Source organism: Plecotus auritus, assembly GCF_963455305.1.
Source record: "Plecotus auritus genome assembly, chromosome: 8".
Taxonomy (NCBI): Eukaryota; Metazoa; Chordata; class Mammalia; order Chiroptera; family Vespertilionidae; genus Plecotus; species Plecotus auritus.
In genome coordinates, this window is record NC_137782.1 from 107,977,971 (window position 1) to 108,002,162 (window position 24,192).

A 24,192-nucleotide genomic window follows, 5' to 3' on the forward strand; every position below is an offset into this window, starting at 1 on the left:
CCTCAGCCCCATTTACTTCCTCCCCCGACTCCTCTTCACCACCTGCTCCCCACGTGTTCTATCCAAGGTCCCTGTGCAACCCGTCAGAAGGGAGGGGATCCACGCTCCGAGCTCAGGCCTCAGGACTCCAGAAGGAGGCTGACTTCCCTGTAAGCCTCATCCACATGGAAGCGGAGATTGGAAAACAGTTTTAGAAACTACGACATCCATTCTTAGTTGAGACGGAGGAAAATGGAGTTGGTCGCACATTGCTGACGGGGGTGTGAATTCCCTCCTATAAAAGTCTGGCAGAATATATTTAAAAGTACACATGCTTTCCCCACATGTTTTGAGACAATCTAGTGAATAAGCACAAATAATATAAGGAGATTTACTGTACAGTTATCTGGAAGGCAACACCCTGGAAACCAGTTCCATAGTCATCAATAGGAAATTAGATGAAGAACTATGGTATGTATGCTATGAAATATTATGTACCTCTTAAAAATAAAGAGATGTGTGTGTGTGTGTGCGCGCGCATTGAACTGGAAGGATGGCCATGATATGTTATTAAGTAGAAAAAAGTAGTAAGTGGAAAGAGCAAGTTACCGAGTATGTGTAAAATAGACTCCCATGTTTCACTTACAGAAAAAAAAACTGCTATATAAATATATAAATGTACACATGCACACACATGTATGAAAGAAGAAACACATATATATTTATGTAAAAATCTGGAATAATACCCACACACAAAAACTATTAACATTGGTGAGTATGAGGAGAAGGATTATAGAGAGGACAGGGAAAATTAACTGTTTCTATACTAGTATCTTCTTGTTTAGTTTGATTTTTTTGCAGTGAGAAGCCTCTGTTTGATGTGCACAAGGAATGAGGAGAAGGTCAGAGTGTCTGGAGCCCCCTGAGCAAGGAAAGGTGGGGTGAGATGAGGTCAGAGAGAGGGCTGGATACCGCGGAGCTATATGTGCCAGGGAGGAGTGTGGCTCTGGTTGTGAAGTACGTGGACAAGGAGGTAACTCCCAGAGGACTGCCAGGACGGAAGTTACATTATGAGGCAGGTGCCAGGGACACAGCCCCCAACACTGAGGGCCCCAGTCTAGTGGTGGGGACATCTGAGAAATCACTTTGGTGTGGTGCTGACAGAGGTCTAGGGCACCACCCCTTGTCTCCTGAGGGACATCTCCATCGCTTGCCTGCCACAACCTTGAGCCAGCACCATGGCAAAGATGTCCTTCCATTGCAAATTACTAGAACATAAACCCTCCCTCAGTCCTCTGACCTGGCATTTCTCACATGGTGCAATGACTTACAGTTTCAAACTATGAATACAAGATTTTATTAAAGAGCAGATCTTTCTTCCACCTTCATACCACAGTCAACTATTTCTCTAGCCTTCTGAAATCCAGTAGTTGTTCCAGGCAAAGACCAAAGAGCCAGACGGTGGGACAAGTTGGTCACCCCACATGTCCACTTACTATGTGCTAGACACCCTGAGAAAGTACAGGGAGAAAGTGAAATATAACCTTTTTCCTTGAAGACATTACCGGAATGGCAGTGGTATTGTTGATGCTCAGGTGCCTTTGTCTTCTCATCTCTGTGTATATGACCGTCTCTCACCACCCACAGGCAGCCATCTGCATGGCAAGGAAGGGGGTGCTTTTCTTTCGCCTGGGCAAGAGGAATGTGTGTGATTGGGACTCTTACAGCAGAAAAGAAGAAACACATTTGGAATTCAGCTTTTGACTACCAGAACAGAATTTCCAAGACCGTATTTTGGAAGTCATACTTTATTATTAAGATATAAAGTAGATATTCCCTAGGTGCCAATTAACGTGTGAAAAGCTAGACCCGCCTGACTTGAAGTGAGAACATGTCTCTGCACTCACCGCCACGTCAGTGGACCAGGCTTTCTGAGAGGAGACACACTGAGGCTCTGCGTTTCCAGGGCTGCAGCCCTTCGGCCAGCAGGGGACGCCACCCCGCCCCTCTCTGCTCCCTGCTCTCCACCAGGAAGTCCCGCCCCTGCCGGAAGTTAGAGTGGGTGCATTTGGAAGATGGTGGCTTTCCAGTGCTCATGACCTCAGGAAGCACGAGGCAGGCATGGCCTGTGGGCGGAGGGCTGCAGGCGGGGGGCAGGGCCCTGAAGCTGCTAAGCCCACGGTGAGGAGTCCACTGGGACCTCTGCGGAGGACAGCTCATTGCAGGTAGTCCCTTAACTTCCCCAGAAGGTGGCCAGGGCAGGGCAGGGCAGAGGGCAGGCCGGGCTCTGCGGGCACCTGCTGCTTAGGGAGCTGGCCTTCTGAAGTCAGGGTGTTATTTCATCCTCACCACGGCCAGTCCCGCTCCTCCCTGCACAGTGTGACGGAGCCCGGGTGCTTTCCTACTGCCCCGTGAGGGTCCAGACTTTCCTAGTGTCTCCCACCACCTCCCCCTCCTGTGTGAGACCGGGATCCTCCACAACCAGATGTTTCCGGCTGGGACAGAATTTCAGGGAGATGTAATTAAAGCCATAGACCTGACCCCCTACAGCAGGCCAGGCATTCACTGGACGTGAACACAAGAAGTTAATGGTCCACTTCTCACTTAACCTTCACTCATGCCATGAAGGACACCACATATGACTGGTTCCAGGGAAGCCATTGTGGTGCTTCAGCTAATGGCATCCCCTGAATCCTGTGCCCCAGCCATGAGCTCTCCCGATGCTGCGCCCATTAAACTCCAGTTCTGTGGGGGTAGGAAGGTCCTCACGGAATTGAGAGTGGGTCACAAAGCCCTTGGGGTCAGTCACTGAATTGCTCTTGAGTCACTTAAGACTAAAATCAGGTCTCTGCAGATTTGTGTTAAAATCCCATCAAATGAATATATGTGATTAAGTAACTTCAGTGACATGAACGGTATTGCTGTTTTTAAATGCTATGTTAAGTTATATTTTATTTTGAAGACATCAAATAAATTTCAAATTTGATGTAATTAAAAAATTTCATTCGTGCGTTCAAAACATCCAACCTGAGTGGCTTTTAAGCATGAGTTTTTCTTGATATCTAAAGAATTCTAGCCCTAGCCGGTTTGGCTCAGTGGATAGAGCGTCAGCCTGCGGACTAAAGGGTCCCAGGTTCAATTCCGGTCAAGGGCATGTACCTTGGTTGCAGGCACATCCCCAGTAGGGAGTGTGCAGGAGGCAGCCGATCGATGTTTCTCTCTCATCGATGTTTCTAACTCTCTATCCCTCTCCCTTCCTCTCTGTAAGAAATCAATAAAAATATATTAAAAAAAAAAAGAATTCTAATTTCTCTTTTTTAAGTTATATTTGAACATAATATAGTGGCTCTTCAGGTTTATCTTTAGTGAGGGGGCTCAAATGGGGAGTTTACAGGTTAAATTTATTTATTAACTAAAGAATATTCCAAGTCTATAGGAGCTGGCCTCTGTGAAGTCATCATACCATCCTACCCACCTGGGCCTTTCTCGGGAGTCTTCTAGCATTTAGTTTTTACACTGTGGCAGTGACACGTGTATATTACAGTCTAACCTGTTGAGCTCACCTGCACCCACAATTTAACTAGCCCCCACTAACCTGCTCTCCCCCCAGTTTCTTTCTTCCGGCTTTTGTTCCCCAATGTTTAAATCTTTCTCATCCAGTGTCTGAGTGGTTGGTCACACCTGCCAGTTGTCTGGCACAGCTGTGTTCCTCCAGGTCTAGGTCTCACTTCCTGACTGGACCGTTAGCATCCATCCAAGCCATCGTACTTCTGCCTCCCCCTCCTCCAGTCTCAGCCTGCATTTCAGAGTGAGTGCTGTTAGATATGCATCGTTGTGCAGCGTTACAGACAGAGATGCGTTTGAACACTTCTAACAGTGCTGTTTTTCCAGGGAACCAGATGGCTGCTGGCCAAAGCACAGCACCTTGTAGAAGATGAGGGGGTGTACTTATAGGGGAGGTTTGAGTGCTATGGCAGATTGCTCTGTGCTTCATTCACCAGTCCGTGCTGTTGTCTGTCAATGCTGTACACTCAGACTGGTTTTCAAAGATTATGCCCTGAGGTAGTGTACACCTTATCACATGTATATCTATGAGTTAATCCTTTATAATAAAGAGGTAATATGTAAATTGGCCGTCACTCCGCCACAAAGATAGGAGTGCCCAGAGCGGAGGCGGGGTTTCCATAACACAAGATGGCTGTACCCACAGCTGAGGCGAAGTTCCCATAATGAGCCTTAATGAGCAATCAGCAGGGACCTGAGGCCTCGCCGCCCATCCCCCGCCCCCATGGGGCTTGACAGGGGACCTCAGTACGCGCCCCCCCCACCCTGGAACCAGGTTGGGGGACCTCAGGACATGCCCCCTGCCTTGGCGCAAGGCCAGGGCACCTCAGGTTGTGCCCCATTCCTGGCAGGGCTTGACGGGGAACCTCAAGGTGTGCCCCCTGCCCTGGTGCTGGGCTGGGAGAACTCAGGCTTCTCCCCCTGCCCTGGTGCCAGGCCAGAGGTCCTGAGGCTCCACCCCCCCACCCGGCAGGGCTTTATAGGGGAACTCAGGCCCTGCCCCCTGCCTGGCAGGGCTTGACATGGGATTTCAGGCCTTATCCCCAACCTGGTGGGGTTTGACGGGGGACCTCAAGGCGTAACCTTCACCCTGGCCCGGGCTGGGGGACCTCAGGCCATGCCCCCCACCCCAGCGTTGGGCTAGGGGACCTGAGGCTGCACCCACCCCCAGGGGGGATTGACAAGGGTGGGACCGGATGGGTCTGGATCCAGCCCAGTGCGGGGGGGACTGGCTGGGCCTCGCGTGATTTTGAGGCACACGTGGGTGGGCGGGAACTTGACTCTGGGTCCCGTGGTGCACCCCAGACTCTGACAGGAGGAAGATTTTCGTATACATTTTACTAATTTTCTTTCATCTCTGACACTTCTATTATAGAGAAAGGGCAAATAGCAATATTAAAATATTTCCTCTAATTAATCTCCTTTTAATGTGCACAAATTTCGTGCACTCGACCACTAGTTTTAATATATTTTTGTTGACTTCAGAGAGAAAGGGAGAGGGAGAGGGAGAGAGATATAAACATCAGTGATGAGGAAGAATAACTGATGGGTTGCCTCCTGCATGCCCCCTATTGGGAATCGAGCCAGAAACCCTGGGCATGTGCCCTGACTAGAATTGACCTGTGCCCTCCTGGTTCATAGCTCATTGTTCAACCACTGAGCAACACTGGCCGGACTTATGCATTAATTTTTAAAGTACTGACTCTTTCAACATAAACATCTAATTGTGTTGAAAAGAAGGATCCCTGAGAGGAACTTCCTGGCACGATTGTCAAGTGTTTGCTCACAAGGTTCATTGTTCCTGTGCTGGGATCTCCCCAGTCACAAAGCTGACTGGCAGCCATATTTGAGTTTCCATCAGCGTGGCCCTCACTGTTTTCTCCACCCTGGTGATTCCCTGAGACCCCACCCCATCCAATTTGCATCCCTACCCAAGCAGTTTGTAGCCAATTTTCCATATGAGTGGCCTATCCTGGCTCAGGCTTCAGACTTTGTTCTCAAACAAGCAGCAGCTGGCATCAAACCTATCAATAAAAGGCCCAAGACTCTGCACTAGCACCAGCCCATTTTGCTTCACAGCTGGGTCTTGCCTGGGCACTTCCCAGCTCAAAACAAGTAGCAGCCATCTGCAGATCTCTCTAGCTCCTGCCAGGTGGTCCCAGGCAGTGGCTGACTTTGCACCTCCTGGAGGCCCCAAAGCCAATGAATCTGGTGGACAGTTTCAGATCATAACAGATTACAACTCTGCACATCCACAAGCAGCACACTCAAGGAGCTGACTCAGTGAGCACCAAAGCCCCATTGAAACAAGTCCTGTTCCATAGGGGTGTCTCCTGCACAGAAGCTCTTCCATTTTGGATGCAGCTGGTCCTCACAACCCATCAGCCTGGAAATCAATTCCTCCCAGTGATGCCAACAGCAGTCAAGGCTCAACTACAACAAGACTGTGCACACAGCCCACACAGGAGCATGCCTAGAGTGCCCTGTTAGGTGACTGGGGAGGCGGAGCCACTAGGCCAGCCATGGGCAAACTACGGCCCGAAGGCCGGATCCGGCCCATTTGGCTGTTCTATCCGGCCCACGGAGCCGAAAGAGCAGAGGGTTCTCTTGCTCTCCCCTCCGCTCCTTTACTTTGAATTTATATTAGTTCACACAAACACTCCATCCATGCTTTTGTTCCGGCCCTCCGGTCCAGTTTAAGAACCCATTGTGGCCCTCGAGTCAAAAAGTTTGCCCACCCCTGCACTAGGCCCTACAGGACACCTAATACACAAGTTCTCTCTACCAATTCCAGGAGACATAGTAGCTCTACCTAATACGTAGAAATAAACACAGGGAAGCTGCCAAAATGCAGAGACAAAGAAACATGTCACAAATGAAAGAAATGGAAGTAAGCAAACTACTGGAGACAGAGTTCAAAACAAAGGTTCTAAGATTCCTCAAGGAACTTTTTCTTTTTTTTAATTCAATAAATCTTTATTGTTCAGATTATTACAATTGTTTCTCCTTTTTCCCCCATAGCTCCCCTCCACCTGGTTCCCACCCCACCCTCTGCCCTTACCTCCCTCGCACTGTCCTCATCCATAGGTGGACGATTTTTGTCCAGACTCTTCCCATAGCCCCCACATCCCTCCCCCCTTGAGAATTACCAATCCACTCCCATTCTTTGCCCCTGATTCTATTATATTCACCACTTCATTCTGTTCCTCAGATTTTTAATTCACTTGATTTTTAGATTCACTTGTTGATAGATATGTATTCGTTGTTCATAATTTTTATCTTTACTTTTTTCTTCTTCTTCCTCTTCTTAAAGAATACCTTTTAGCATTTCATATAATACTGGTTTGGTGGTGATGAACTCCTTTAGCTTTTTCTTATCTGTGAAGCTCTCTATCTCACCTTCAATTCTGAATGATAACTTTGCTGGGTAGAGTAATCTTGGTTGTAGGTTCTTGCCATTCATCACTTTGAATATTTCTTGCCACTCCCGTCTGGCCTGCATAGTTTCTGTTGAGAAATCAGCTGACAGTCCTATGGGTGCTCCCTTGTAGGTAATTAACTGTTTTTCTCTTGCTGCTTTTAATATTCTCTCTTTGTCTTTTGCCCTTGGCATTTTAATTATGATGTGGCTTGGTGTGGTCCTCTTTGGATTCCTTTTGTTTGGGGTTCTGTGTGCTTCCTGGACTTGTAGGTCTATTCCTTTCACCAGGTGGAGGGAAGTTTTCAGTCATTAAGTCTGCAAATAGGTTTTCATTATCTTGCTCTCTCTCTTCTTCTGGCACCCCCATTATTCTGATGTTGGTACGCTTGAAGTTGTCCCAGAGGCTTCTTACACTATTTTCAAATTTTTCAATTCTTTTTTCTTTTTGCTTTTCCGGTAGAGTGTTTTTTCCTTCTTTGTATTTCAAATCTTTGACTTGATTCTTGCGTTTCTCTAGTCTGCTGTTGGGTCTCTGTATAATATTTTTTATTTTCAGTCAGTGTATGTTTAATTTGTAGTTGGTCCTTTTTCATATCCTCGAGGGTCTCGTTAAATTTATCGGCCTTTTCTAGGAAATTCTTGAAAAACATTATAATCGTGGTTTTGAACTCTATATCCAGTCGTTTGCTTTCCTCCATTTCTTTCATTTGTGATCTGTTTCTTTGTCTCCACATTTTCTCTGCTTCCCTGAGTTGGTAGGGTGGCTTTGTGTGCTAGGTGTCCTATATAGGGTGCAGGTCAGCTACTGTCTGATGCCACCCAGCAGGAGCTACAGCGAGAACTACAGATTTCCCCTCTTTGCTTGGGGTTTGGAGGTTTTGGAGCTGTCTGACCAGAGCTACAGTTTGTTAGGTTAAGCTGTGATAGGGCAGGCCATTTATATGCAAAAGCGGCTGTGTGGAGCTTGGGTGGGTTTGTAGATTGTGCGGGGCGGGGTCTCAGGGAGTCACTAGGCTAGGGCGTGGCAAACAGCGATGGCTGCCATTCAGCCATCTCTGCGTCTCCGACTTTCCCCGTCCCCGTGTCCCGCACCCCAGCGCAATAAACACTGATTGCTCGTCCCACCTCTGCAAGAAAGTCACCCTCACTTTCCGACCCGATGGCAGACAGTCCAGCTTCTCCCCGTAGGAGTTTGGGTCCCCAGCGTCTCCCCAGAAACTGGAGTCCAGAGTAATCAGGAGCTTGTCTTCCTTCGGGTTGAAGGAAGCAAGGAGCCCAGTCGCCCGCCGCCAGCCCAATTAGTGCGCCTCCGTACCTCAGCTTTTCAGCGCTTGTGCACGTCTCAATGTTCTTTTCTCTTTCCTTCTAGTTGTAGAACTTCCACTCCGCCAGCTTTCCCGTGGTTCTGGGTGATAGACGTTTTGTCTTTTAGTTGTAGTTTTGAAATTGTTGTGGGAGACAGCAGTTTAAGTGTTTACCTTTGCCGCCATCTCTGTTTCTCGGAAATCATCACTCAAGGATCTTAATGAGAGTTTCAGGGGACTTAATGAATGCTTCAAGGGAATTAATGAGAGATTCAGGGGACTTAGACTTTCAAGGATCTTGATGAGAATGCCAAAGACATAAAAAAAGACCAGTCAGAAATTAAGCATATACTAACTGAAATAAAGAATATTTACAGGAATTCAACAGTAGAGTAGAGGATTCTGAGAATCAAATAAATGATTTGGAATATGAGGCAGCAAAAAACACCTAATAGAACAAAAGGGAAAAGCATAAAAAGTTATGGAGGTAATATAACGAGCCTCTGGGACAACTTTCAGTGTACCAACATCCCATCCCCATAATGGGGGTGCTAAAGGAGAAGAGAGAGAGCAAGATCTTGAAAACCTACTTGAAGAAATAATGACAGAAAACTTCCACCACATGGTGAAAGAAATAGTCTTGCAAGTTCGGGAAGCACAGTAAGTCCCAAACAAGATGAATCCAAAGAGGCCAACATCATAATTAAAATGTCAAGGGTTAAAGAAAAACAGAGGATTTTAAAAGCAGCAAGGGAGCGCTCATGTGACTGTCAGCTGTTTTCTCAACAGAAACTTTGCAGGCCAGACGGGAGTGGCATGAAATATTCAAAGGGATGAATAGCAAGACTACAACCAAGAGTACTCTACCCAGCAAAGCGATCATTTAGAATTGAAGGTCAGACAAAGAGCTTCACAGACAAGAAAAAGCTAAAGGAGTTCATCACCACCAAGCCAGTATTGCATGAGATTTTGAAGGGTATTCTTTAAGAATAAGAAGTGGAAGAAGGAAAAAAAAAAAATATGAACAACAAAATGGCAATAAATACATATCTATCAGCAACTGAATTTAAAAATCAGTTAAATTAGATTTGTAATGAACAAAATAAACAGACAAAATAGAATCAGAGGCATGGAAACAGAACAGACTGACAAATCTCAGAGTTGAAAGGAGTGACGGGGATGTGGGAAGATATTAAGGAAAAATCTTAAATGCAGGTATGCATTAACTAAGGACACAGACAACTGGGTGGTAAAGGCCTGGACTGGGGTGGGATCTGAGTGAATGGGGACCCTGCAGGGCCAAGGGGAGCATCTGTAAAGCTCTCATCAATAAAGATTTTCCTTAAAAAAAACAAAGGATTTAGTAAGGAAGGAAAAAAAAAAGGATATTTATATGTGCCCTGACTGGAATCAAACTGTGACCTCCTGGTGTCATAGGTTGATGCTAATAAATATATTAAAACTATTTCATTATGATATATACATATACAAATAAAAATAAAATATGGTCTATGTTTCATTTATTTATTTTAGGTGCTACAATAAACAGTAATCACAATAGAATTTAGCTATGTTATCCTAGCCTTTTCATATCATAGTTCATAAAATATGACCTACAAAATTTCCTGCCTCCCACCAGATACTGTCGCCTGTCATACCTCTTCAGTTTGTTCTGCTGGTAGAATTCCTGGAATTATTTGAAAAGTCAGAACCCAGAAGTAACACTTCCATTGAGGCAGAGGCAGAGGAAGCAGATAGAGAATTGCAAGTGGCTAAAATGGCAGCATTCTTCTTGAAAAAATGAGGAATTTAAGAAATGTTTGTCTTTATTTACTATTATTCCTCAGTGACAGGAACGTCCCAACACTTTAACTTTTCTGTCTTCTAGAATTTCTATCAAATAAATAATTACATATTAATTATTTATTAATGTAGACACTACGTAACTCCCCCCCAGGAGAAGACAAAACAAAACAAAACCACACAGAAAAGTTACAGGGAATGGAAAGAGAGCTGGAAGGAGGAGGAAATATCTCCCACCACTTAGTGAGGGTCTCTACCCCCCTCTACATCGGGACATTAAGAACTAGCTGCACAGGTCTCCTTGTCAGAGAGTAAGACACGGGAAGCCTTTCTGGCAGTAATCAGTAAAACCTGCATGTTTCATACCCTTTTACACTAAACTTAGGGATATCTAGTGTTTTGAAGAAGCAAATGCAGATTTTCACGACTTTCAGTTTATAAAATGTAACATTGTCTCAGACTTAGAAGGAAATACACATAATTTCAAAATGGTTGGTGAATGGAGAAAATGAAAATGTGTATTTGCTAAAAGGACTAGTTTTGTAAATAAAAGTCTAGAAAATCAATAAATTGAAACCCATTACATATTTCTTTTAATTTTTAAGAGAGAAAGAGAGGAAGGCAGAGGAAGGCAGAGAGAGAGAGAACTATCGATTTGTTGTTCCACTTATTAATGCATCCATTGGTTGATTCTTGTACCCTGACTGGGGATCAAACTGGCAACCTTGGCATATCTGGACCAGGCTCTAACCCACTGAGCTACCAGGCCTGGGCGAAACCCATTATCTATTTACCCATAAAGAAGTTTGGAGAATTACTTTTTTCACTATACCTAAACTTGTTTTAGCATATGATGTTTTAAAGGTGAGATCAAATGACAAATACTATAACTTAGTAATTGTTATGTTTTTCTCTATGTCATCTATATTGTATAGTGATGTTTGCCTAATATCCAAAAAGTGTTATTGCATAATAAAAAGTATATTAACTAAAAACATTCTTTGGTTTCTTTAAAAAGTAATGGTATAGTATTTCTCTTAATAATTCAGTGAACAGATCAATGCTATCTAATACACACATTTTTGTGTCTAAGCATGTCTATCAAAATGTTAAAATAATTACTTTTATACACAAATTTATATGAAATACATTTTATTTAGCTGTTATCTTTCCAGTAGTTTGATACAAAAATAGCATTCGATATGGAATTGACAAAGCAGAGAGATGTCATTTATATTAGCTATCCAATAACACTGCCAACTAACAAATTTTGTTTGAACCTCTATTAATCATTGAATTATTATTATTTTTAGTTTCTAGGTGGATAGTAATCTTTCAGTTTACATAGCACCTGAAAAGAAATAAATGAAGTGTAGACCATATTTTATTTTTATGTATATATGTACAGTATATGTTATAATTAAGTAGTTTTAAGACCACAGTGTTTAAATAAATGTATTACATTCATTTTCTCTGGGATTAATTTCAGCCAACAGAGTAGGGGTATTCTACTACTTCAATAACATTTTAGAATAGCTTTTTTACATTAAAGAAATGGTAATGAAAAAATATGGTAAATACGAGGAATGCTTATTTTTCTTAACCCTTGTTAGTGGAAGAAGAGTACAGTGTAAATGGAAGATCTTCCTCTAAAATAATTTTGTAAAACTCTTTTAATGGCTCCCAAGTACCTTTAAAAGTGTCAGACATAGCCATAGGAATGTGTGTTACTGAACAGGAATTCTTTGTCCCTATTTAATATATCTGCATTACGGTTCAGGTGTTTGTGACATTGGGATGAGTCATATGACACAGATGGTTATCTTAAAAATTGCTTCAGTTTTTCAAAGTATTTTTAGGCTGATATATCAAATTAGCCCATTTTAAAATTCTATAAAGGAGAAACAGCTGTCTTTAAGATAAAATCTTTTTTAAAAAACAGTTTGCTCATCATCAGTAAACATTCTATTCGCAGTGCTAAACCTAGACAAGATGGTAAGGTAGGAAAATATTTTTTCTCTTTGGGTTCCCTACTCCTCTTAGCATTTGGCTCTCCTTCCCCCTCCAAGTTTTTAGTGTTCTCCTGGTCTTGCCTTTCTGGAAATAAAGTCATCATAAAGCAAAGTATTAGACAGTTCATGGTATCCTCCGTGGACTATTTGCATTTGTACAGAAAAGAATGGTCAAGGAAACCAATCATTGAAACCTACACACATACAGGAAAGAAGAAGAAGAGCGAATGAATGGCTTCCTGAGTGGATGGTGGATGCACGGGTGAATGAATGGTGGTAGGCTTCAGGCATGGGAAGTCTTTATTTCTCCGGGACTCCTACTGTGTCAGCAATGGTCTATCCTGTGAGAAGAGGGTCTGCCAAGTAGATTCTGCCGCTATGTTGCTTTACCATACATCTTAGTAATTACACTCAACCACTGACATGTAGTGTGAACTTTACCTTTTCTCACTTGCCATACCAGCTTGCGATCAAATCCCTTTTTTGTAGGGAGGCATGGGAGAGGAGTTGGCTGAAGGCACCTGCCCCTGCCTTGACTTTTCCAAACAAGTCTGAGCACCCGGGTGTTTACTTGCTTGAAAGACACTCCAAATACATGTGTTATCTCAAGGATGCTTACCCTGCTGATAGTTTCTAATAGTTAATTTTAGTTCCAGCTGTTGTTACAATAAAAGCCTAAGAAGGCTTCTGACGAACAGGGCTGTTTCGGCTCCGATAGCCAAGCAGTCCCTTAGCCTCCCTTTCACAGAAACATGTGTCAGAGTAATCCGTTCATCCATCCCTCAGGGTCTGCTGGTCAGTCCCGGCAATTTTTGTTTGATTGTCTGTTTAAGGCTGGAAGACCACATTCGTTCTGTGGCACTATTGAACACGTGACACCAGATACTGTCAGAGGGGGAGATTCAGGACATGACAAGGTATGTTCTATTTTTGACACATCTTTATATATCTCCATAAACTGTATAGTAAGAATCCTAGCTAATAACGTAGGTAGAGTCTCCAACAGAGTCCTCTTTCTGGTGTTGCCTTATCTTTACTTTTTCTCTCCTTTGCTTTGTATACATGAACACATTATGATATCTAGGGTTGTGGAGGAAAAAGATAATGGAGAGGATTCCCCTTTTTTCAAGTTTTATTGGGGAGGATAATCTTTTGTTTTATAGAGTAACACTCTTTGTTAAAGGAAACCTCTAATTCTTCAAAAGCAACTAATTCTTCATATGCTAGTAATAATTTTTACGTTTTTTCCATTAAAAGAATCTGTATCTTGAGCAAAGCACCAGTGGTAGCTCTATATAAAACAAAAATCATTCATTTTCTGTTGCATGGGACCTGCTCTTTTAGGACTCAGCTGAGCCACAGCACAGTACAGAGGTGTCACTGAATGCACAAACTGTCACTGTTCCTGTGTGAGTCGCGCTTGGTGATTTTTGGACAGCGCATATTGGCATTACTGATTTTTGGTAGAAAAATACCCGGGACATATAGTTGGCCGTGTCACCTTAGGTTGATATTTGCTTTCTAAGAGGGCATTGAAAAGGGAATCGCTCCTATTTTCTTATTTCCAATTGTGCTTTTAACTTTGTAGACATACTGGAGACACTCTTGATGATCTCTCCCACAGAAATAATCATTGTAACACTCCTTGGAGAAAGAAAGTAATCCAAGATACTCTCTGTTTTCCTAAGCCCTCTAAAGCAGCAGTCGCCAACTGGTGGTCCACAGACCACTGGTGGTCCATGAGGTCTGAAAGTTTGGCGACGCTGCTCTAAAGAGCTCAATTTTTTCCTCCCCACTTTCTTTGTATGTGCAAAATGAAGGCTGGGAGGAGGCTTTCTAAGTAATTATGTTATAAAATCTAGGTCACATATTTTATGTAACATATGAAAGGGTACAGACCTGTCCAGTTCTTTCTCTTTTTAAAAAATATATTTTATGGATTTCACAAAGAGGAAGGGAAAGGGAGAGAGAGTTAGAAACATCGATGAGAGAGAAACATCGACCAGCTGCCTCCTGCATGTCCCCTACTGGGGATGGAGCACACAATCAAGGTACATGCCCTTGACCGGGTTCGAACCCGAGATCCTTCAGTCCACAGGCCGACTCGTTATCCACTGAGCCAAACCAGTTAGGGCTGTCCAGTTCTTTCTTGACACTTTTGCTTTATTAATAACTGTCTCCAAGTAAGGGATTCTGACTATTTTTTGTTTCTCACCTTCCCCTTTTCCTCATCCCCTTGCAAAATCCCACATATACAGTTCACATATCTTAAGTGTAGAGATGTTTGCTAATGACTCATCATATGTTTAAAGACAATTGTTCAACTTTTCACAACTAGGAATCTGATTTTAGGGCTATATCAATTGATTTCCAATCCAACAGCAGAACATTCTGAGGGTCTGACTCAGATGGCATTAAAACTGCTTGTATAAATAAAATAATTGAATTGTTGGTTGAGTTCGAGTCAAGGTATTCTCTGAAACTATTTGGAATTTTGGTAGGAATTTGTAACTATTAAAATTCGAAAATTACGAACAGAAGATGGCTGCCGACAGGAAGGCAGGCTGTTCAGGCGAATGGAAATGGAAAAAAAAGAAAAAAAAAGCTGGGGTAGCAATACTTATATCTGACAAATTAGATCTCAAAGTGAAGGACATAAAAAGAGATAAGGAAGGCCACTTCATAATACTAACGGGAGCAATCCAACAAGAAGAAATAACTCTGGTAAATATATACGCACCCAATACAGGTGCAACCATATACATAAAAAACTCCTGGAGGATATCAAGGGAGAGACTGACAGCAATACTATCATAGTAAGATGTGGGAACCCCTTTCACATCCCGCGTGGTTCAGGGTTCCTGTTCAGGGTTCGGGTTCTGGAGAAGGCCGCACACAAATGAAAAGAGACTTGGAAAAGTATTAATTTCGGAATATTGGGGGCCAGGCGGGAGCCCAACTCTAGTGGAAGGACTACCCTTTGCTCTGGCCTTGCAATCCCTTTTATTGAGACTATGGCATACGCCCATAACCTTTAGGCAGGAAATTCCAATAACAGAAATTTACATAGGAGAAACAGAGTTGGAGGCTGCTTCAGTTAACAATGTTTCAACTAAACAGTGAGTGATTAAAACATTTGAGGTTGTTGACCAGCCTTCCCAGGTTCCTGGCCACATCTTTCTATTAGTGGTAGAATGATTGGTTTCCGGCATCTCCCCGGTTTCTTTCCTTAAAAAAAATCTTGTATCTGCAGACCAGAAATAAACACATAAGAACAAAAATGTTTGAGTCCCAATTTCAATGTCCAACAGTTCTGAGTCCCAGTTTCAATGTCCAACAGTTCTAAGTCCGTTTCAGTGTCAAACAGTTCCTTATGTGTATACGTCAGCAATGATATCTGGATGGTGGCAATGCAGGTCCGACCCTCTCTGGTTTGGTCCTAGGCAACCTGCAGCAACGCACAGCTGCTGACTGCTGGCATGGCAAGTTGTCGTCAGCGTCTTCCATCTCTAGACTGTTTCTCCTCTTGTCTTCATGGTTGGAGCAGACCTGTCAATTCCTCTCTGTTGCAGGAATCCACATGGTCTTGGAGTTGTTTTCTGAAAATATACAAACATATTCTCGACCAAAAGTTAATAAAGGAATCTTTTCTATAAATTTTACTTGGGATCTTTTTTATTTTTTGCCCAGACGATTTTCCTTTTGGCCTATTTGATACCATATGTTTTTCATTGGTGTCTTGCTGTTAGCATTACAAATGAAAATTAAATTTTTTTAAAGTAGAAATTTTCTAGATGTAATTTACTTACAGAATATTTTTCCTTACATGCTATTTTTCCACTATCCCCCCCCCCCTTTTTTTTGATTAATGGAGGCTTTTGGAAATTTTATAATGCAGTCTTGATAATTTAAATTTTAATTTTTTTTTTTGGCTCAAAAATATGACTGCTTTAGGTTCTTTGCATGTTAAGCAAATTTACCATGAGAGAAACTACCAATAGAAATTTTAGTTAATAGTTTAGGAACAGTTTTTTGTCCAGTACAACTAAATTTTCTTGAATATTCACTTATTTTAATTAGCCAATTTAAATTAATCTGAAAACTTGACTACTATTTTACTGTCAAATTTAATACTCTAACCATCTTAGTTTACCCTGTAAATATTAGTGGAAAGGATTATTTGCATTCTTGAGTAGGCCCTGAGCATTCCTGGTGCTAGGCTGGATTTAGATATAGGGCAGCTGCTGTTTGCCAAGTCTCTGTCTGGGTCCTGATCTGAGCTGGGCTCTGTTACCTGGGTCCTGATCTGAGCTGGGTGTGGGAAGCGTGAAGCAGCCATGGGGGCTGGAGACCTCCCTCAGAAGGGGTGAGGGTTCAAGCCCCTGCAATGTTGGGGGGTGAGAGTCTGTGCCTCACCTCTGTTGATCCCCAAGTTCTCTCCTGATGGCCCCTCTGCGACTGTGCCTGTCTCAGGTTGTTCCTTCCCTGAGGAATCTTACCCGTCTCTGGCTAACCAGTCATCCTCCGGGGCCAAGCAGGGTGATGTGAGGTGAGGTTCTGTCTCCTTGGTAGCCTATGCCCCCGTGGCCTCCACACCCAGCACCTGCCTTGGGATCCCCTTGCCTGCTGGCAGGGCCCCGGCACTGATCACATATCTTGGGAAACCCAAGTTTCTTCTCCAGAGAAGGCCCAGCTCATGCCATTGGGACAGAGACAGATCCATGGTACCAGCCATCACGAGGCTTTTAACCTCAGCATAAACAGAAAGGTCAGGCAACAGCTGTGGGAGGGTCCCTCTTGTCAAAAAGGTCAGTATAGAATGCTCAAGTGCCTTCCCACGAAGGCCTTAATTCCTTTCTGGAAGGGATTAAATCCTTTCATGTCCTTTTTTAAATTGCTGCCTAACATGCAAAGAATTAGTTTGTAAGTTTGTTTGGGGTAATTGTTCAATATGCTGTTGTAAAATATCAAAAATTATAATGACATTGTAGAATAATATCATGTAAGGATATTCTTTGCTCTAGGTGATGGCAATTCAATTTCAAACTGGCTGGCAATTTCTTTTTGTATAGACAAGGTCTTAGTTACATTTTTTGCACCTCTCCCAGGAGCAAGTAGTGATAGTCCCCTACTTTAAAGGCCAAAACCTTTATAACATCTAAAAGTAAAATATAGTTATTAATTTTTATTTGATAAAGCTTTCCATGCGATTTCAAGTATCAATCGGTTAAATTTCAAAAATATTTCCTTTAAGAAAAGAGAATAAATTTCCTGTATTACTCCGGGCCCTTGGAGCTTTCCAAGAATCATCTCTGTTAAAGCCTTGAAATTTTAACATGGAAAACACAATCAAATATATATATATGCCCATATATGATTTAAAGATTACAATACTTTTTATAATTATTTTAAGATACCAATTAGATTTTACACTAGTTTGTGCATAGAAAAATTTTGGTTGGGATCACAGAATTAATCCTCTTTTTTAATTAGACCAATAAGCAATTTATTTTGAATTCCTAATTGTTTTCAGCAAAAACACATTTTTTTTCTCAAAAATAAGTTCTTATACTTTAGACATTTAATTACCACAACTATATAATTTCTCCCAATTTAATTTGCACTTTGAACTTTTAAAGCTGGCAAGCAAACGTTTAGCAGTTCCTAGATTAATAACAACATCCTGCTTACTTTGGGGCAAGTTTCAGCAACACATCTGGCCAAATTTCTTTTCATTCTTAAAAGATAGACAGATCTTAAATTTTTTCTTTCTTTTCTGCTTTCCGAAGTAATAACTAGCACCCAATTTGGCCAAGATTTGCATTTCCCTGCGAGTTCTTTTATAATTTTTAAACGAAACCTTAAGTAATCTCATTGCGGGAGAGCGGATAGCCTTGCCCTCTCCTGCCACCTTTAAATTTCTCCATACCAGAGGCGGTTTCAGCAGCGGAGTTTCATTTCTTATTACAGATTTTAAATTCCAAATACCAATTAAGGTTTTAATTTGCATAAGAAACCACATTATTTTATAACCTAATTCTTCCCCATTAGCCTGGCTGAAAAAGACGTTCCCACCTTACTTACAGATCGCGACCCTGCAGTTAGTCCCTGGGCTTGGCATGTGGTGAACCTCCCTCACCTTTTTCTCGGTGAATTTTTTCCTTTCCTTCGCTCTTAGTCGAAAAATATCAACTCCTCCAGAAGTCCCGGGTTCAGGCGCCAGATGTGGGAACCCCTTTCACGTCCCGCATGGTTCAGGGTTCCTGTTCAGGGTTCGGGTTCTGGAGAAGGCCGCACACAAATGAAAAGAGACTTGGAAAAGTATTAATTTTGGAATATTGGGGGCCAGGCGGGAGCCCAACTCTAGTGGAAGGACTACCCTTTGCTCTGGCCTTGCAATCCCTTTCATTGAGACTATGGGATACGCCCATAACCCTTAGGCAGGAAATTCCAATAACAGAAATTTACATAGGAGAAACAGAGTTGGAGGCTGCTTCAGCTAACAATGTTTCAACTAAACAGTGAGTGATTAAAACATTTAAGGTTGTTGACCAGCCTTCCCAGTTTCCTGGCCACATCTTTCTATTAGTGGTAGAATGGTTGGTTTCCGGCAGTAGGAGACTTTAATACCCCACTATCACCACTGGACAAATCCTCTAAACAAAAAATCAGCAAAGAAATATCAACCCTAAATGACTCACTAGACCAGATGGAATTAATTGACATATTCAGGACATTTCACCCCAAAGCCACAGAATATACATTCTTCTCAAGTGCACGTGGATCTTTTTCGAAGATAGACCATATATTGGGTCAGAGGCAAAGTCTCTTCAAATTCAAGAAGATAGAAATCATATCAAGCATCTTCTTAGATCACAGTGGCATGAAACTGGAAATCAACTACAATAAAAACAATCCAAAAAATCAAACACGTGGAGACTAAACAGCATGCTATTAAACAATGACTGGGGTACCAGAGAGATCAAAGAAGAAATAAAATGCATCATGGCAACAAACCACAATGAAAACACAACAATCCAAAATCTTTGGGACACAGCAAAAGCAGTCTTGAGAGGGAAGTTCATAGCTCTACAAGCCTACTGCAAAAAAGAAGAAACAATGGTAATAAATTACCTAACCCTACAACTCAAAGAGTTAGAAAGAGAGCAACAAGAAAAGCCCAGTGTAAGCTGAAGGAAGGAAATAATAAAGATCGGAGCGGAGATAAATGACATAGAGACCAAGAAAACAACACAAAAGATCAACAAAACCAAGATCTGGTTCTTTGAAAGGATAAACAAGATTGATGAACCTCTAGCCAGGCTCACCAAGAAGCAAAGAGAGAGGAGCCAAATAAACAAAATCAGAAATGAAAGAGGAGAAATAACAACAGACCCCACCGAAATACAAAGGATTGCTAAAAATACTATGAACAACTCTCTTCCAACAAACTGGACAACCTGGAGGAAATGAACATATTCCTAGAAAAATACAACCTTCCAAAACTCAATCAGGAAGAATCTAAACATCTCAGTAGGCCAAGAACTATGGAAGAAATGGAAGCAGTTATCAGAAAGCTTCCAGCAAACAAAAGCCCAGGGCCAGACGGCTTCACAGGGGAGTTTTACCAAACATTCAAGGAAGAACTAAAACTTATCCTCCTCAGACTATTCCAAAAAATTCAAGAGGAAGGAACAGTTCCAAGCTCTTTCTATAGGAAACCGATCATTGTCTCACTAATTAGAAAGGTGTGGACAAGGAACCTTGGAAGGCTGGTCAACCTAGAAGCTCTGAAAGATCAGAGCCAACCACTCCCTATCTAATTGAGACAATGGTAGCTGAAGCAACTTCCCCACCAAATAATCATGTAAATCCTTACTGATAAGATAATCTGCCTGTTACTGGAATTGCCTGCCTAAGAGCAATGAGTGTATCCCAAACCTGAATAAAAGGGATGGCAAGGCCAAAGCAAAGGGTAGTCCTCCCACTAGAGGTGGGCTTCCGCCTGGCCCCCGTTTCCCAAATTAATATTTTTCTAGTCTTCTTTCATTTGTGTACGACCTTCTCCAGAACCCAAAACCTGAACCGGAACCCTGAACCACGCGGGACATGAAAGGGGTTCCCACAACTAATACCAAAACCAGATAAAGATAACACAATGAAAGAAAACTACAGGCCAATATCCCTCATGAACATAGATGCCAAAATCCTCAATAAAATTCTAGCAAATTGGATCCAGCAGTACATCAGAAAGATCATACACCATGACCAAGAAGGATTTATCCCAGAAATGCAAGGATGGTACAATATCTGCAAATCAATAAATGTGATACATCACATAAACAAATTGAGAGATAAAAACCACATAGTCATATCAATTGATGCAGAAAAGGCATTCGACAAAATCCAACACCCATTTTTGATAAAAAAAAAAAACAAAAAAAAAACTCTCAGCAACGTGGGAATAGAAGGATCATACCACAACATAATAGAAGCCATATATGAAAAACCCACAGCCAACATCATACTCAATGGGAAAAAAATTAAACCATTTCCCCTAAGAACAGGAACAAGACAGGGATGCCCACTCTCACCACTCCTGTTCGACAAAGTACTAGAAGTATTAGCCATTGCGGTTAGACAAGAAGAAGAAATAAAAGGCATCCAAATTGGAAAAGAAGAAGTAAAGCTGTCCCTATTCGCAGATGACATGATATTGTACATAAAAAAAACCCTAAAGACTCCATCAGAAAACTATTAGACTTAATAAGTGAATTCGGCAATGTAGCAGGATACAAAATTAACGCCAAGAAATCTATGGCATTTCTATACACCAAGAGTGAACTTACAGAAAGAGAGACTAAAAAAGCAATCCCATGTACCATCGCACCAAAAAAATTAAGATACGTAGGAATAAACTTAACTAAGGAGGTAAAAAACCTATATGTGGAAAACTACAGGACACTGAAAAAAGAGATAGAGGAAGACATAAACAGATGGAAGAACATACCGTGTTCATGGATTGGTAGAATCAACATCATTAAAATGTCGATGCTACCCAAAGCAATCTATAGATTCTATGCACTCCCCATTAAAATACCAACGGCATATTTCACAGACCTAAAAAGAACTCTCCAAAAATTCATTTGGAATAAAAAAAAGACCCCGAATAGCCACAGCAATCCTGAGAAAGAAGAACAAAGTAGGTGGGATCTCAATACCAGATTTCAAGCTGTATTACAAAGCCACTGTTCTCAAACAGTCTGGTACTGGCACAAGAACAGACATAGATCAATGGAATAGAATACAGACCCCAGACATCAACCCAAACCACGATGCTCAATTAATATTTGACAAAGGAGGCATGAACATACAATGGAGTCAAGACATTCTCTTCAATAAATGGTGTTGGGAAAATTGGACAGATACATGCAAAAAAAATGAAACTAGACCACCAACTTACACCATACACAAAAATATACTCAAAATGGATAAAGGACTTATACATAAGACGGGAAACCATAAAAATACTAGAGGAATCCACCGGCAGAGAAATCTCAGACATATGCCAAAGCAATTTGTTCACCGATACCGCTCCTAGGGCAATGGAAACTAAAGAGAAAATAAACAAATGGGACTACATCAAAATAAAAAGCTTTTGCACAGCAAAAGAAACCATCAACAAAACAACAAGAAACCCCACTGTATGGGAGAACGTATTCACAAATGTTATCGCTGATAAAGGTTTCATCTCCAACATCTACAGGGAACTTAATATAAGGAAGATAAATGACCCAATAAAAAAATGGACACCGGACCTAAATAGAATCTTTTTGAAAGAAGACAGAAGGAAGGCCAAGAGACATATGAAAACATGCTCAAAGTCACTAATTATCCGAGAGATGCAAATCAAAACGACAATGTAGTACCATCTCACACCTGTCAGAATGGCAATCATCAACAAATCAACAAACAACAAGTGCTGGCGAGGATGGGGAGGAAAAGGAACCCTCCTGCAGTGCTGGTGGGAATGCAGACTGGTGCAGCCACTGTGGAGAACAGTATGGAGTTTCCTCAAAAAACTAAAAATGGAACTCCCATTTGACCCAGTGATCCCACTTCGAGGAATGTATCCCAAGAAACTGGAAACACCAATCAGAAAGGATATAGGCACCCGTATGTTCATAGCAGCACAATTCACCATAGCTAAGATTTGGAAACAGCCCAAATGCCCATCAGCAGATGAGTGGATTAGAAAACTTTGGTACTTCTATACAATGGAATGCTACACTGCTATAAAAAAGAAGGAATTCTTACCATTTGCAGCAGCATGGATGGACCTGGAGAGCATTATGTTAAGTGAAATAAGCCAGGCAATGAAAGAAAAATACCACACGATCTCACTCATTTATGGAAAATAAAGAACATTATAACCTGATGAACCAAAAGATAGATACACAGGCAGTAAAGCACTGAACAGACTGTCAAATTACAACGGGAAGGCAGGGGAGTGTTGGGGAGGGGGGAAAGAGACCAACCAAAGGACTTGTATGCATGCATATAAGCACAACAAATGGACACAAGACACTGGGGGATGGGGGGAGGTGAGGGCATGCGACGGGGTAGGGGAGGCTGGGGGAAGGTCAATGGGGGGGGGAAAAAAGGAGATATATGTACTACTACCTGTAATACTTTAAACAATAAAAAAAATTAAAAACTAGGTATTAAAAAAAATTGAAAATTACTTTCTAAGTTTTCTAAGATATAATAGAACCAATTTTCTTTTAATCCTAACCTGAGGATATGCTTATTGATTTGAGAGAGAGGGGGGGGAGAGAAATAGAGATAGAGATAGAGATAGAGATAGAGATAGAGATAGAGATAGAGATAGAGATAGACAGAGAGAGAGAGAGAGAGAGAGAGAGAGAGAGAGAGAGAGAATGAATCATCTGTGTAAGAGAGAAACATTGATTGGTTTCCTCCCGTATGCACCCTGACTGGGGATTGAACCCACAACCTAGGTATGTGGCCTGACTAGGAATCAAACACATTTTGATGTATGGAATGATGCTCTAGCCAACTGAGCCACAGCAGCCAGGGCCTGGAACCCTGGATCCGGTTTTCAGGAAAGAAAACTGTTGTGGGGCGAAGGCAAGTGAATGACCACTGAAGTCCAGACTAAATTAAATTTTAGGGAACCTTTAATAGCCTGCTGGCGACTGCTCTCTCTCCACGCAGGGAAGTCAGAGACCAGCCCCGACCCTTTGTGCGGGACCACTTTTAAGCACATTAACCACATCCTGTTTTTGCAGAACAAGTAACCCAAGACTAAACAGTTTTTCCTAAGCAACGTCAGGATCAAGCCATTGACGACCGTGTTATTTATAGGGTCATCCTGTTCTTCAGAAAGCTGACAGTGATCTATGAAAGAAGGCCTATGTGTTGGGAAGGGGCCATGAGACCGTATCTCAAGGCCTGGCCTGGTGTCAGCACTGACAACTCTATCTGGGGCATAGACCATGGTCTCTCTGGAATGGGCAAAAATTCCCACTCTCCAACAAAAACCTTATATTACTCCTAGAATTTCTGCATACCCGAGGTCCAAAGTTCAGCTAAGTCAGTGGGAGTTGATGGAACACCTTGAGGCCTTTGAGTTGATTGAGCTTTAATGTATGCAACGTGCTCCTCACTGTGCCTGGCTTGCACGCACTCTTTTGTGGTTTCAGTCTGCCTTCCCTGTTTTCTATGTCACTGTTACGTGTTTTCTTTAAAACAGTTCTAGTCCCATAAACTTTGCTGCATTTCTCTGAAACCTTGGCCCTGAAATTTGGAAGCGGAGAGTTTAAAATTTTAGCATCCAGTTAACATTTCATTGGCATAAGCTCATATAGTCAACCATTATTCAAATCCTGATTTGCATAATTATAAAAGAAGTAATTTTCAATATATCAAGAATCTCTAAATTATATGTCATTTGCTGTGTTCTCGGTTCAGGTCACTACATTTATAAATTTGTTTCCCGTTTAGATCACATTTTGTTTTGCATTATTTTAAATCTCATCATGCTTCCTACAAAAGAAGGCTATTAGATTTGTGGTAGATTCTATAA